We start from the raw sequence: 15,574 nt of genomic DNA, 5'->3' as shown, positions 1-15,574 counted from the left end.
GCCGTATCAAATCTAATATACATATATTTTAATCTCACACGCCAAATTTAATTAACATAATAAAAAACACATGGTCAACAAATATAAACATGATCCACCATTTGGATCATTTTGCCTAATACAAATAGCCCTCTAAACTTGTTTAAATGTTGCCATTGCTATCTTAAACTTTCAATTGTAACAATTTACCTCTTAAACTTGTTCAATTGTAAAATACAACCCCTCAAACTTGTTCAATTGTAAAAATAATCCCAAATTGCTGACATGGACTGTAATTGAAGAAACACGTGAAATACAAAAACTGCAATACTCGCGGAATGTGATAATCAGATCTTTGGCGTGATACAAATTTGGAGAAAGTTTTTACGGTTGCGGGCCCGTTTGTTTTATCTACTGTTTGCTGTTTGCTGTTACAGTTTGCTGTTTGCTGTTACGGTTTGCTGTTTGCTTTTTGAAAAAAAGCTGTTTTTTAGGTGTGAAAGACAAACATAAGATCATTAACCAAACACCTAATGATGTTTTTCAGATTTAAAAGGCAAGCAGGAGATCACTAACCAAACACCTAAAACTCTTCCTTTTGAAATGAAAATGCAAAAAGGAGCATGAAAAGTAGCAACCAAACGGGCCCTTTCAAGTACGGGGTAACAAAATTCCCAATTTAGGATTATACTTTACAACTTGATAAGTTTAAAGGTAAGTTGTTACAATTGAAAGTTGGAGAACACAGTTGCGACATAATAAAGAACACATGGTCAAAAAATATAAACATGATCCACCATTTCCAAATCCAAAAGATTTTCTTTATATATACAATAACAAAACCCATTATAACAACCAAAAACAACAACAATGTCTTCATCTTCTTCATCAAAACTTCCATTGAAGCCAATCCCAGGCACCTATGGCTTCCCTTTCTTCGGCGCCATAAAAGACCGATTAGATTACTTTTACAACCAAGGCGAACATCAATTCTTCAAAACCCGTATCCAAAAATACAATTCAACCGTCATCAGAACAAACATGCCTCCAGGTCCTTTCATCGCCGGAAACCCTAAAGTCATCGCTCTTCTCGACTCCGTCTCATTCCCGATCCTCTTCGACACCTCTAAAGTCGAAAAACGAAACGTTCTCGACGGAACTTACTTGCCTTCCCTCTCTTTCACCGGCGGCCACCGTGTCTGTGCTTATCTTGACCCTTCTGAACCCAATCATACCTCACTGAAATCGTTCTTTCTCTCTATTCTTGCATCCAAACATAGAACATTCATCCCTCTGTTTCGGAATTGTTTATCGGTATTGAAGATGAGATTTCTTCGTCGGAGAAGAAAGCTGATTTCTCTTCTTTGTCGGATTCTATGGCTTTTAATTTTGTGTTTAATCTGTTGTGTGATAAAGATCCTTCTGATACTGAACTTGGGAGTAAAGGACCTTCGATTTTAGATACATGGCTGGTTTTACAACTTGCTCCTCTTGCTTCCATAGGATTGCCTAGTTTTTTTAAATATTTGGATGATTTTTTGGTTCATACGTTTAAATTACCATTCTTGTTGGTGAAATCTGACTATAACAAGCTTTATAATGCTTTTTATGAGAATTGTGGTGGATTGTTGGATGAAGCTGAGAAAACTTTTGGTATCGAAAGAGACGAAGCTTGCCATAATCTTGTGTTTCTTGCAGGTAAGCATAGGTTTGAGAAAATTACACTAAAATGACATTTAGGTTCTATTTGATTGATGTGATGCAACTGTTTCTTTGTTTGTTGGTATTTTGAGGATGTTTTCATTTTTTTAGATAATTTGTAGTTCTTCACTTTAACGCTAGTAAATACAGTGTTACTTTTTGGCAAATAGCGGTTAGCTAATTACTATTTTGGTTAGCTGATTTGATTAGCTAATTGTGTAAATTTGTTTAGTAAAACTTAATTGATGGTTAATAGCTTTTTTTTTTTGTGTGTGTGTAAAATGACAATGACATGGTAAAGTCTTGATTTGGAGTTAGAGGATAGTAAATAGAGATAAAAATGTCACTCAAAAGAGATGGGGCAATAAATTAATTGAAAAGTCTCATAAAATGAGCTTTTTCAAAATTAGTTTTTTAGACTCAATAAACTTTTTCAAACCTTTTTCCATCAAATATCACTATTAGAGGTTTGACTAATCAAAACATCTAAAGTGGCTCAAACCTCTATTTTTACCCTAAAAAGATGTTTACCAAACAGAGCCAGTGTTAGAGATTAATATAAGATCTACGATTAGATCTCTATTAGTTTGAGTTTTTAATTCAATTGGTTTTATGACATGGTACGAGAGCTTCTTGGACTAAACGATTGAGGGTTTGAATCCTGACAACGTTATTAATTTATAGAATTAAAAGCATATGATTAGAGGAGCATGTGTTTGTCATTTGCATGTACAGATATATCAAAGATTAATATAAAAATTTATAATTAAACCTTAACTATTAGCTTTAACTTTTATTTCAATTGGTTCATGATAAGTAATATTAGTTTTTTTAAATAAAAAATTAGGTAAAGTTATAAATAAAACCTTTGTGGTGAATAAATCTGTGTCATATTGTCGGTGTTTGTCAAATTTCTTATTTTGTAATCATATAAATTACATGTCTTTTTTAAAATATATATATATATATTTCTATTTGTAAATAGATAAAATAATATCGATTTTATTATTGTTTTTCCAAAAAAAAATTATATCTATAAATTTTGATCCTACCTTAGTAAATTTTATAGTATTTTGAATCTAGTTATTTTATTTTATGCAATGAAAAACAATTGTTATATTTTTTCCTCAAAAAAAAAAACAATAGTTATATTTTAAACATGTGTACTCATTTAAACAAAATTTTTTTGAAACAATTAATTATTGTACCTTTGTTTTTTTGTTGAGAGATAATTATTGTACTTCTTTCTTATCGCAGGTTTCAACGCATATGGAGGAATGAAAGTAGTCTTTCCTACACTGATCAAGTACGTCGCCCTCGCAGGTGAAAAATTACACTCTCAACTCGCTAACGAAATCAGGACCGTTGTTAATGAAGAAGGCGGGATCACTTTCCAAGCGTTGGATAAGATGACTTTGACTAAATCAGTGGTCTACGAATCTTTAAGAATCGAACCTCCCGTACCGTACCAGTACGGTAAAGCCAAGGAAGATATGATTATCCATAGCCATGACGCAGCGTACGAGATCAAAAAAGGGGAAATGATATTTGGGTATCAGCCATTCGCTACAAACGATCCTAGAGTTTTTGATAATCCGACAGAGTTTGTGAGCCATAGATTTGTAGGAGAAGAAGGAGAGAAGCTGTTGAAATATGTTTACTGGTCAAATGATCGTCAAACTAAAGATCCAACGGCTGAGGATAAACAGTGTCCTGCTAAAGATTTGGTGGTGCTATTGTCTAGAGTTATGCTTGCTGAGCTTTTTCTGCGTTATGACACGTTTACGGCTGATATAGGGAAGGGAGTGGGATTTGCATCATCGGTCACTTTTACTTCTTTAACTAAGAGTACAAGTGTTTGATTATGGTCAAACTAAATTAAGGTAATAATGGGGTTGAGTGTACCTGATTTATATCAATATTTATTTGTACGTGATTTTTCAATTAAAAATTTATTGTCTCTACTAAAATTTGGATTTGAAATATTTATACTGAATCAAGTTTAATTGGTTTTTTTGTAGTTTGCTTGAGCTTCAAGTCATATATACCTAAATAAACTGGTAAATCGATTGTGCTTAAGTTGTTTGAATTGGTATTATTGATTAATATAATGTTTTTTTTTAGTATGCTCTAATTTTTAGTTTGTACAGGGGTTAAGCTACATATGAATTACCCTATTCATACTGATTAATGAAGTTGTTTGTAACTTTTCTGGTAAATGCGAGGGTAAGATAATTATAGTATTATTGAATTATAGAATAAAATACACCTACTAACTTTTCAGTATTGAATGACTCTGAGGAATAAAGAGATCGTACAGTTTTAAAGGATTTGATTATTAAAATGACATGAACTTTACAGAAATAATTGAAGAACAAACAAAATAAAATTGCAGAGTAAACTTGAGAAAATAAACTTGAGGACTAAAACTTGAAAATTTGTATTAGACCAACTCTATTGGTCATTATTTTGTTGTTACTATCCTATGTGGACTAACAACAAACCACTGAAGTGGTTATAACATATTTTAGTTTGTTATAGAATAGAGTATCAAGCTTTTTGTTTTTCCTTAAAATCCGAATTCTAAGCAATTGAAAACCACAACTCATTGCTGGACTGGATGTGGTACACGCACAAATCTTAGCAAGTGATGAGGTTTTTATATTTCTAAAATTAACATGTTAATTTACTCTTTCAGTCCTAGTAAATTACAATTTTAATACATATTATTAATTCATAATTTATTTTTGACTCCATAAAATTTTGAAAAACTACTCCCCTCTAGTGGGATGTTACTTAACCTTGTTACTATTCCAACTAAAGTCACAATGGTTGTTACCAACCACTGTGGATGCTCTTACACCATTAATTAGCACTTCCTTGCCACCGGACGAGAGAAATTTCTCTTCCCATCCTTTCAGTCTGCATTTTATTCTTTCCTTTATACCTGCGAACACAACTTTCTTTTTATTTGCCAATTATTATCGGGAGACCCATGTAGTTCGGGAAAGCACCAGTCTCGTTCACTTGTAATATTGTACAAATATCCCCTCTCCGTTCACTGGGAACCCCTCCACTAAAGAAAATTTCTAACTTATCAAAATCAACCATTTGTCTCGAAGCATGTGTGTATATATTCAGTACCCCTTTAATGATCAATGCTTCATGCAAATCTGCCCTTCCAAATAGAATTGAGCCATCAGCGAAAAACATGTGAGAAATTACCAGGTTAGACCGACTAATTTGGATCCTATTGAGTTCTCGGTTGTCAACTGCTTTCCTGATATTTACTGACAGGGCTTCAACACAAAAGTGGGATAGGTAAGGGGAGATTGAGTCTCCTTGCCTAAGTTCTCGTTTTGGTGTAATTACTTCTAACGGCTGACTATTTACCAAGAAAGACACACATCAAAATCAATTTAACAAAATGATCCAGGAAGTCTATTTGTTCAAGTAGAAGCCTCGGAAAATCCCATTCAATTCGATCGTATGCCTTGCTCATGTCAATTTTCATAGCGAAGTGTCCCTTAGATCGCTTCAATCTAGTTTTCATACTATGGAAAGTCTCAAAAGCTATAATAGCATTATCAGTTATCATTCTGCCATATATAAAAGCCGACTGAGTATCATGTATGAGGTCAGGAAGGACCACTTTCAGCCTGTTAGCTATTGTCGTGGAGACAATTTTGTATAGGGCATTGCATAGATCTATAAGTCAGAGTTCAGTCATTCTAGATGGGTTCTTAATTTTAGGAATTAAGGAAATAAAAGCGTGGTTCAAATCAGCAGGCATGGAACCCGAGGTCAGAATATTTTGTACACATTTAGTGATTTCATCACCCACAATATCCCAATATGATTGATAAAATAGAGCTGACATACCATCAGGTGTATCTGCATTAGAGCTGCGTGAACCTCCTCCTTGGTGTACGACTCGTTTAGTAAGATCCGTTGCTCTTCTGTCAGCTTTGAGCCGATATCCCTTACAAAGCTCGGTCCATTTTTCGGGTTCGCAAATGCGATAAAATCAGAAAAGGCAACAATCTCAGGAAGGACCACTTTCAGCCTGTTTGTGAGGAAGCAGTCCAAGCGTTCCTAAATAGCCTCAACTCTCCCTCTGCGACTATACCACGTGTATCCTAATCCCACTACTTCGATGTCCTGTAGGTCACAGTCCTCTAGGCATTGCTAAAAAGCCTCCATATCTCTATCATCCCGGGTTCTACCTCTCTACTTTTTCGATTCCCACAGAATCTCATTGAAGTCCCCAAAGCATAAGAAAGGGTGTGAATCTGCCCGACTTGAAAACTTCATCAACTCCCATGTCAGATACTTCTTTTGCTTTTCAGGCCAACCATAGGTTCTCATCCCCCTCCACACGTTATGCCCTTCGGGATACACATAAAAAGTAGATGCAATGGTTGGAATATCGATTAATTCTGAGATCCCACTCCTTCCTCCACCCTAGTATTAGACCACCACTATTACCAATAGCTTCAAGAATAAAGAAATTATAATCAGTAAAACATTGACTTGGATTGCATGAATTCCTTTTCTCTATTTGAGTCTCCATTGGGAAAAGGATGTTCGGACTTTGTTCCCTAATTATTATTTTGAGGGTACAGAATGTCCAATGATTGTCCATTCCTTGAACATTCCAACTCATGGTTTTCATTACTGAGGGTGGGGCCCTTTGCTGGTCGCCACCCTTTGGGACTCATTAAAATTGACACAAGCCTTTTTTGAGTCGTTAGCTTTTGTCATCTCAACATCTTCCATCATTCTTCTTTTTCGTGACCTTACTTGATCAACCTCTTTTTCATTCTGAACTTCTGGAATTCTGCCTGTACTAGGTTGTCTCTCTTTCAATGTCATCAGGTATAGTGTCACAATCATCGTGATTACGCCCCAGAACTCCACGCTAATAACAATAGTTCGCCAACCGCTCATACTTAAAATAAACCCATCCTGATTCCCTTTTGTTGTTCTGCACTTGTATCTTCCTTAGCATATAGGTTTCTGAACATCAATGCTTATTCGGATTCTAACATATTTTCCAATTGCTTTGATATCAGTATCTGCCGTCTGTACCACAGTTCCCACTTCGACCCAATCACGTGTATCATCTTTGGATTTCGCTGATTTAGAGGCAAGTCATAAATCTGAACCCATAATTGGCAATGTGTCAGAGGTATTTCAGATGGTTTCTCGTGTCCATAGACCCCAGCCAATAGAATCAGGTTTCGTTCGAATATTCATGGTCCCTCACGTAGGATTTTGTCCCTATCCCTACGAGACTGAAATTCACAGACGAATCTTCCATCCTCTCCTTCCTCAATAAGGAACCTATTCATTTGCCACTATCCCCGTAATGATGACGATAAGAATTGTACATTCAATGGTTTCTGCATTTGTATTCGCCCCATCGCGCACCATCTTTCAGCCTGAGATTCTTCTTCCATTCAACAATATTTGCCTTCGTTGATTGGAACTTTCCGAAGTAATTCTACGTTGTTCTCTCCCATAATAGTTTATTCTGAGTTTTTCGATGTTAATCCAAGGTTTCAATGAGCGTAAAGAAGTCCACTCCGGCCAAGATTCTCGCACAAAATGGCAGAAAGACTAGCCTTAACCTAGTACGACTAGGCGGCACCGTAAGAGTCCACAAAGGGCTTAACGACGAAAAAATAACATATTTAAAAGCTCGAAAAAAATTTAGTTTTGAAAAAAAGTACCAATGTATTTAATTAAATTTAAAAATATTTAACTTATTTACCTAAATTAAAAATATATTAAAATTTGATATTGTATATTCCATCAACTTAATAAAAATTGTTATCATGAAAGACTGTACAAAATCAAATTACTGTATAGAACGCTATAAATTGAAGTAGAAAAAGATGAAATAAAATAAAAATACATAGTGTAATTTGTCTAATCTCAAGTAGGTATAAATATATTAACTTTTTATTTCTAATTGAGTGATTTTGTTTGTCTATATTAATATTATTATTAATTTAGAAAACAAAATCAAGGTTAGAATATCCATAGGACTAAACAAAGTCGAGAGGTTGCACATAGGCAATCTGTAATGATATGAATGGTGGATTCCATCAAATTACAGCTCTTATTAAAGATGATAGTCAGGTCGGGTTCAGTATTGTAGAGGTCCTACACAGGGCCGGTCTGATAATTTATGAACATTATACGAAAAAAAATAGATAAGAAGCTTTTAATTTAAAAAAAAAAATTTACTTTAAACTTTAAAATAGAAATTTAGATCTATTTTAAATTTAAAATATCATATTATTTGATCATTTTCTAGGTATGAATCGATATTATAACTGCATCTAAAAAAAATTTATTATATATACAGTAAAAAACAATTTAAGCCCCTTTTAACTCAGACCCTAGACGGTCGCACTTCTTTGCTTATGCTCATGGTCAGTCATGGCTCTTGACAGTTCTCATACTCCATTTTTTTTACAAATTTAAATCTAATATATGAAATGTAATTAATTTTTAACTCAACAAAAAGAACCAAGTTTTGACAATTTGCAAACAAAGAAATAATTAATTGATATATTATTGTTAGATTAGGTACAAATTCATCTTTATGGTATTAGGTAAAAATTGATCTAACCCTTATGTACAAACAATCCAATTTCAAGTCTTGTTAATGAAAGATGAGTTTTTGTTTCATGTGCAATTTTATGTGCTGGCTATCGTGCAACCTCTAGCATTTCGACCACCTAATAAGGCTTTTCTGCTACTGAAAAAAAATTCATCCTCCGTTAATGACATTAAATAGTATTGTCTTGTGAATCTTGGCTTTAAAATTACAGTATTTTGTAAGCATGTGCTGAATTTTCTTTCTACAATAACCATATAGTTATATTTGTAACGCATCCCTATTAATGTTAAGAGAAAAGTTATAAAATAAATTTTGAAGCTCTTTATTATGCTATTGTTGTTAAGAGAAGATAATTAACAAAAAAGAAAAAAGAAAAAAAAATAGTATTATAAATGAAATTAATTTTGAATTTTATAAAGAAAAAATTAATTTTTTTTAGATCGGAGATCCTCCTAACCGAGATACTCTAGGCGGCCGCCTATTCGGCCTCCCCAATGACAGTTGCATACTATCATCCAATCCATATCGTGAGTTTCCTGAAACTTCGTTGAAATACCCGAAAGTTTTCAAGTCACCAACGGAAGTCAATACCACGTACCTATGCATCAGGATCGTTGTCAATTCAAAAAAAAAGATTAGAAAACGAGTCCTAGACCAACCAATAAGAATGCACCTACACTCCCATCTAAATCATCTTTTGGATCCTTTTCTAATGTGGGAAACTTTGTTTTTGTTTCCTTTCTTGCTTCCATCTATATATATGTTGTCACTCGGAAACAACAGAAAACAAGCTAATTTTAGAATGCAATTTAACTCCAAATTGAAGGTTACAAAAAGAGTCCCATTTAAATCAGCCAATAAGAGTGCATATCCAATCCAACTCATCCCCTAAGTCACCGTCTTATCTAAAGAAATTTGAACGCATAATTCTATCTATGTTGCGTCCTGGGTTACACTGAACCAGTAAAACTCCTTCAGACATTTTTTTAATTAAAATATCTTTATCACTGTGACTGTTATATACATTCATGAATTCCCTTAAAAGAGATATATTCAGTTTCGATTAAATCAACACATTTGGATCAGAGATGAATGAAAGACCTCTGATAAAGAGTGTTATCTACTGCTACATCTGATGATCTTGATTTTTTCATTATTCGCCTTCATTAGAGTCCCTTTTTTTAAGTACCAGAAGATGCGATAAAGCACTCATTGCTTAACTCTAGGGTCATTACCTCAACTTCATGAATGCTTGCTTGTGTTATAACACAAACATAAAATATAAGATATATGATTAAGTTTTAACTATCAGTTTGAGTTTTTAGTTCAATTGGTTTAAATATAGGGGAAGGTGAGCAGAGAAAAAAAGGAGAATGAAGCAAAAGCAAAAGCAAATAAAACCAAATATTCATACCTACGCAAGGCTTTCTTAATTAATTAATGTCAATGTTATGTGTGTGCAGATTATTTAGCTAAGCAGGTTTACAAGTCTCCATATTTATTTAATTGATTTCTTATTATACTGATTGCCATATAAATTAAGGAGATGGACAAAACTATTATTTGGTTTTCTGATAGCTTATTTAATTGATTTCTTTTTAGTACAAGCCAAATCAAACAAAACCATCACACCAATAATAATTCTCAAAAATCATTTGTAAAAGATTGGTAAACTCTTTCTAATAATCAGATTAGATAAACGATGTTCTACAAAATACTTTGAATAATTTTGTAGGAATTATCTTCCGTACTAATTCTGATTCTGGTGGATTACGGATTCAAAATTTACCTAATTATATTATTAGATAATTAGAAATTCAAGTTACATTAATTATGGATATTGCTATTTACCGTTCTCAAATTATTTATCACCGCCTCCATTTGGACAATTTTACTCGTTTCATTAAAAAAATTCAAAATTGAAATTTTAGATTTTTGAGAAATATTTTTTTTTTTTTTGCCTAAGCAGATGCTTCACCCGTCTGCCCAATGGCTAGGTGGATGCTCCACCCACCTGACCATTGGCCAGGCGGATGGAGTATCCACCTAGCCAATGGCCAGGCGGGTGGAGCACCCTCCTGTCCATTGGCTAGGTGAGTGGAGCATCCACCTAGCCATTGGACAGGCGGGTGAAGAATCCACCTAGACAAAAAAAAAAAAAAAAATCGTCAAACTTTTTGTGAAGAAAAATGGAAAATCTTTCAATTTTATATGACAAAAAATATAAAATCGTTCAATTTTCATACATTATTTTCATGATTTTTTTATAAACAAAACGTAAATTTTAATGTTTCCGACTCGTAATCATCCATTTCCGGGGTTCTCGGGTGGTTACGCATCAATTAATTTCATGGTTTGTCATTTTGGAGAAAAAAATTTCAGTTTTGGATCAACATTATGAGGAGGGCAAAAAAGTCTAAATGGGGACGATCGATAACTAGTAAAAAGTGGACGGTATTTAACAATCCACTTAATTATATATAATTTAAGTAATTATTTAATAAAAATATTAATCTAATAAGAAAGTTAGAATATTAATTTGACTGTTTAGTCCTTATGGAACTGTAAAAAAAAGTCATAGCTATATAAAGAAGTCTACGTTAAACATAAAAAGCATCTCGATTGCGTTATATCAAAAGGTTTAATATATCAGTTGCTATTTAAACTTATCCAAAAAGTTTGATTAGCTCATGAACTTACATAATGTGTCATTAGCTCCATGGAATTGCTTAAAGTGTCATATATAAAAACTCTCAAGATCTCTAAAAAATAGAAAGTTAATTTGCCTAATAAATTTAGAATCCTGAATTAAGCTTTTATTTTTTAAATTTTGATTTTTTTTTTTTTACAGATTTAGACAATTGAAATATATATATCACTTCAATAGACCAGTGCATCATGTAAGCAAGTTCAGGCAGGGGCGAATTTAGGGGGGGGCAAATGGGAAAAAATAATTCCCCAAAACGACGTCATTTTGATTTATGGTTTATTTAAAAAAAAAAGAACAGAGCACGTGTGAGGCATCGCCTCTTCTCTTCTCCAGAAACGCAGCTCTTCTCTTTGGCGTTCCTTTCCTCGCCACTGCTCGCAAAGCATCTCGCCTCCTCCTCTCTCTCTCACGCGGCACCATCTCCTCCTCCATCTAGCAGCGTCGCCTCCTCTCCTCTCCGGCCGGCCGGCGGCCACTGTCTCTCCAACAGGTTAGTTTAACTTATTTTTTTCCTTTAAATTTAAATTTTAGGTTAAATTAAATGTTAGGTTAAATTAATGTTAGGTCTCTCCAACAGGTTAGTTTAGCTCTCATGAACTAAGAATTGTGACACATAGTATTCAACTGTACACTCATATTCCTGCAAATTCAATCTCAAACATCATATTCTAGTCCACAAAATGGTGCAAATAAGTTAACAATTAGGCAATTAATTACCACTAATCTGAAGCTATAGATCCCTTTCTCCTTTGTGCAAATAAGTTATCAATTAGGCAATTAATTACCCATTGATTCCTATTGATTGAATCACCAACAAAAACCAGTCTTTTTCCTCTAATTAAGTTGAGCATTCTGCTCGCATTAAACCTAACCACATGTAGAAAAGGACGCATTAGTTATTCCAAACAAAAAGAGAAGATTTGTGTCTCTAAAAAGGAGAATTTAGTACCTTGGAATATCAGAATCTTGAGGTTGCCATCTCTACTTCAGGTAATCTTTATCCAATCTTCCACAATTTAGTTTGTTCTTAATTGTTATCCTTAATGGTTCTTAATTGTTATTTTTAATTGATAGCAATTATGTATTACAGAATATTTTTTTCAATTAATGTTATTTTGTCTAAATTTTTTTTTAGATAGAGTTTTGCCCCCCTCCCTCAAATCCTGGATTCGCCACTGAGTTCAGGGATGTTAATATGTCACTTTAAACAAATCCAGATGACCAATAGATTATTCCAAGCAAGTTGAAGAGGCTAACGAGACACTTTATAAATTAGCGGTCAATCAATCTTTTGAGAAAGTCTACCCAAACACATCAGTTACATAACATTATTGTTAGACTGGGGTGTTTGTTAACCTACTTTTCACCTCCTGTTTGCCTTTTACAATTGAAAAGCAGCATTAAGTGTTTTGTTAGTGACCTTCTATTTGCCTTTTACACCTAAAAAGCAGTCTTTTACAAAAGCAGAGAATATCTGCTTTTTGGAAAAGCAGTTTTTTCCAACAGCAAACTGTAACAACAAACAGCAAACAATACATAAAACAAACGGGCCCTCATTCAATATAGTCAATTATACTATACTATCTCTCTTCAACGGTTAACTTCTATAATCACTCACATCAGATCTATTATCAAATTACATTTTTTTTAGATCAAATCATCTTTTTTTATTAATATATATTTTCTGCCAAAACAATTAATTTAACTACAAAATTATATATTTTATAACAAATCAATACTCAATTAATTTTCTAACAAAATATAACTTGGTACGGAAGGTAAATTTCATCAATGGTGTACAATCTTTACCCTATTTCACACTTTGGTGTACAACCTTCAATTTGTCTCATTAATATATACGAACTTATCGGTGACCTCCCACTTTGGTGTACAACAGGTAAAAATGACCGGTCAAACTGGTCAAACCTATCACCTCATCATTTTTCATCTCTTCCATTTAAAAATATGGGACTCTTAAGATTGAAATGTTTAAAATACCCTTATTCTTTACCCTTTACTCCATCTTTCTCTTTCTCTGTAAATTTTTTCTCTCCCTATCTTTGTCTCTCTCTAACCTCTCTCTCTTTTTCGTTTTCATTTGTACAGTAAAACCTCTATAAATGCATATCCTTGAGACCGGAAAAAAATATTCATTAAGCGAGATTATTTATTTATCGATAAATTAATAAATTATTCATTTATCGATAAATTAATAAATTATTCATTTATCGATAAATATTCATTAGATATGTAATTATCTTGTTTGGGAAATATATTATTTGAGTGATTTGTAATTATCACATTAGCGTAATTACAAATCAATCAAATAACTATAGGTATAATTATAGGTCTTATTTTTTTTTTAAACTCTTGGGTATATATATATATATTGTGTGTGTAATTTAATAATTATTACTTTATATTTTTATTGGGCCCTTAAGGATTTAAATAATTTTTATTACTTAATGCATTTAGCGAGGTTATTACTTTAGTCCATTGGCCCAAGTCGGCACCGGAAGAATTTATTATATAATCGAGGTTATTACTTTATCGAATATTTATTTATCAAGGTTTAACTGTAATAAGTTTTATTAGATTTGATGCAAATTTAGAACTCAAGCAACCACTTCATCTTCATATTCATCTTGGGAAAATACTTGGGCTGGAACTAATCTTAGCAAATCGTTCTCTCTCTTCATCCTGGGAAAATTAATTTGGTAAGAGACAAAATGAGGATTTTTTTGAATTTTTTTTTTGGAAATTCTTCTAATTACATCTGCTTTGCAAAGGTACAATAGCTTAGGCAAATGTTTTCTGAGTTAACGTTTTGGTATAATTATAAGGATGGTGATTGGTGGTACGGTTGAAAAGGCAGTGAAGAAGTTTAGAAGTTTAGAGAGAGGATCCGTCTTCGGAGGATAGACATGAAATAATAGACCTGTAAGAAATTTAGATAAAAGAATAATACACGAATAACCATATCTGAAATTTGGAGAAAATGTAATGTATATTATATTTTGAATGATTAATTGTTCTTAGTAGACATTGAATGCTATTGGAAACTTTGTTAGTTTTATAAATATATATAACAAACTCTGATGAGTAACTCTAAATTTCTTCAGGATATTGCCAGAACCTTTTCGTCTCCTCCATTGGCAGATTGAAAAGCTCTTGAACTTGGATCTTTATTATCCAACAATGAAGAACTCTTGAACTTCGATCTCAACTATTACCAAAGTAATGAAGAGAGAGCAGCTAGAGAGAGGTGTTAGGGAGAGAAAGAAATTTGAAGAGAGAGAGGTTAGAGAGAGAAATTGAAGAGAGAGAAAGAAATAGAAGGAAGAAGATGAATGGATAAGGGTAAAAAAGAGAATAGATAAAAATTAATTTTTTTATAATTTGTGGGTCCAATTTGTACTAATAACTTGAATAAAAAATGATGAGGTGGCAGGTTTGACCAGTTTGATCGGTTATTTTTACCTGCTGTGCACCAAAGTGGGAGATCACCTATAAGTTCGTATATATTAGTGAGACAAATTGAAGGTTGTACACCAAAGTGTGAAATAGGGTAAATGTTGTATACCAGTGATGAAATTTACCCGGACTTTGAATGTATATGAAAGATTATTGATATTTTGGCTTAAATAATTTTTTCTTGAGTAAATAAAAACTCAATTTAATAAATTTTTAGTAATATTTATAGTGTTTTATTTTAGGGTCCGTTTGGCTACTTGCTGTTTGTTGTTCTTGTTTGATGTTCTCTTTGGAAACGACTACTTTTCAAAAAAGCAGAAATTCTCTACTTTTATAAAAAGCTGCTTTTCAGCGGTAAAAAGCAAACAGAATGAGTCTAACCAAACACCTAAAACGCTACATTTCAAAGTTAAAAGGCAAACAGGAGGTGAAAAGTAGGTAAATAAACACTCTCTTAATCTATCAAACCAAATAATTGAAATTAAATTATGGCGGTGAGGCGTAAGCTTTCATTAAAAAAATCTAAATTGTTGTATGATAACGTTAGATGAGTATCAGAAGTTTGATGATTTTAACTAGGCTTAATAGGCACCCAACCCCCTAAACTTGTAACTTTTTTCACCTGACCGCCTCAACTTAGGGGACAACCTCTCAACCCCCTCAACTCTCTAAAAACATCACATACAGCCCCTTTACACCTCTATGTTCGGTCAAAATATTAACCCGTGTAAAAAACGCGCTTTACTGTTGACCATACCAATACCTATTAAGCCTTTTAACTATTTAATGTCCATTATACTCACTCCAATGGGATGCGAGAGCGTGATGGAGCAGGATATAATGAGATACCTCATTTAAGATATTTAACAAATTTCTCTCCCTCTCCCTCTAGAAATGGGCGCTTCCCTTTTTCTCTATATATTTAAAAACTTTGTTTTTCGATTGTGATTAACCTTTCTTCCTCTTAAATAATTTAGATGTGAAAATAACATTACTGGTAATATCAAATTCTTACGCTGTCTATTAAATGTTAATCTACACTTTAAGAGATAACTTTATAATCCGTGTTTGAACCT

The 15,574-nt window shown here is 33.0% G+C and overlaps 1 long non-coding RNA gene and 1 pseudogene across 1 annotated transcript; both read left to right on the top strand.

Annotated features, from left to right (window-relative positions):
* Nucleotides 1-849: 849 nt before the first annotated feature.
* LOC136209523 (allene oxide synthase 3-like) lies at nt 850-3,607 on the top strand (annotated as a pseudogene).
* A 7,743-nt stretch (nt 3,608-11,350) lies between these two features.
* On the top strand, nt 11,351-14,628 carry LOC136209313 (uncharacterized). Its single transcript, XR_010677464.1, has 2 exons — nt 11,351-11,514; nt 14,147-14,628. It is a non-coding gene; the product is annotated as an uncharacterized lncRNA (long non-coding RNA).
* The last annotated feature ends 946 nt before the right edge of the window (nt 14,629-15,574 follow it).

Source organism: Euphorbia lathyris, chromosome 10 (assembly GCF_963576675.1).
Source record: "Euphorbia lathyris chromosome 10, ddEupLath1.1, whole genome shotgun sequence".
Taxonomy (NCBI): Eukaryota; Viridiplantae; Streptophyta; class Magnoliopsida; order Malpighiales; family Euphorbiaceae; genus Euphorbia; species Euphorbia lathyris.
This window is presented reverse-complemented; position numbering and strand designations above follow the sequence as displayed.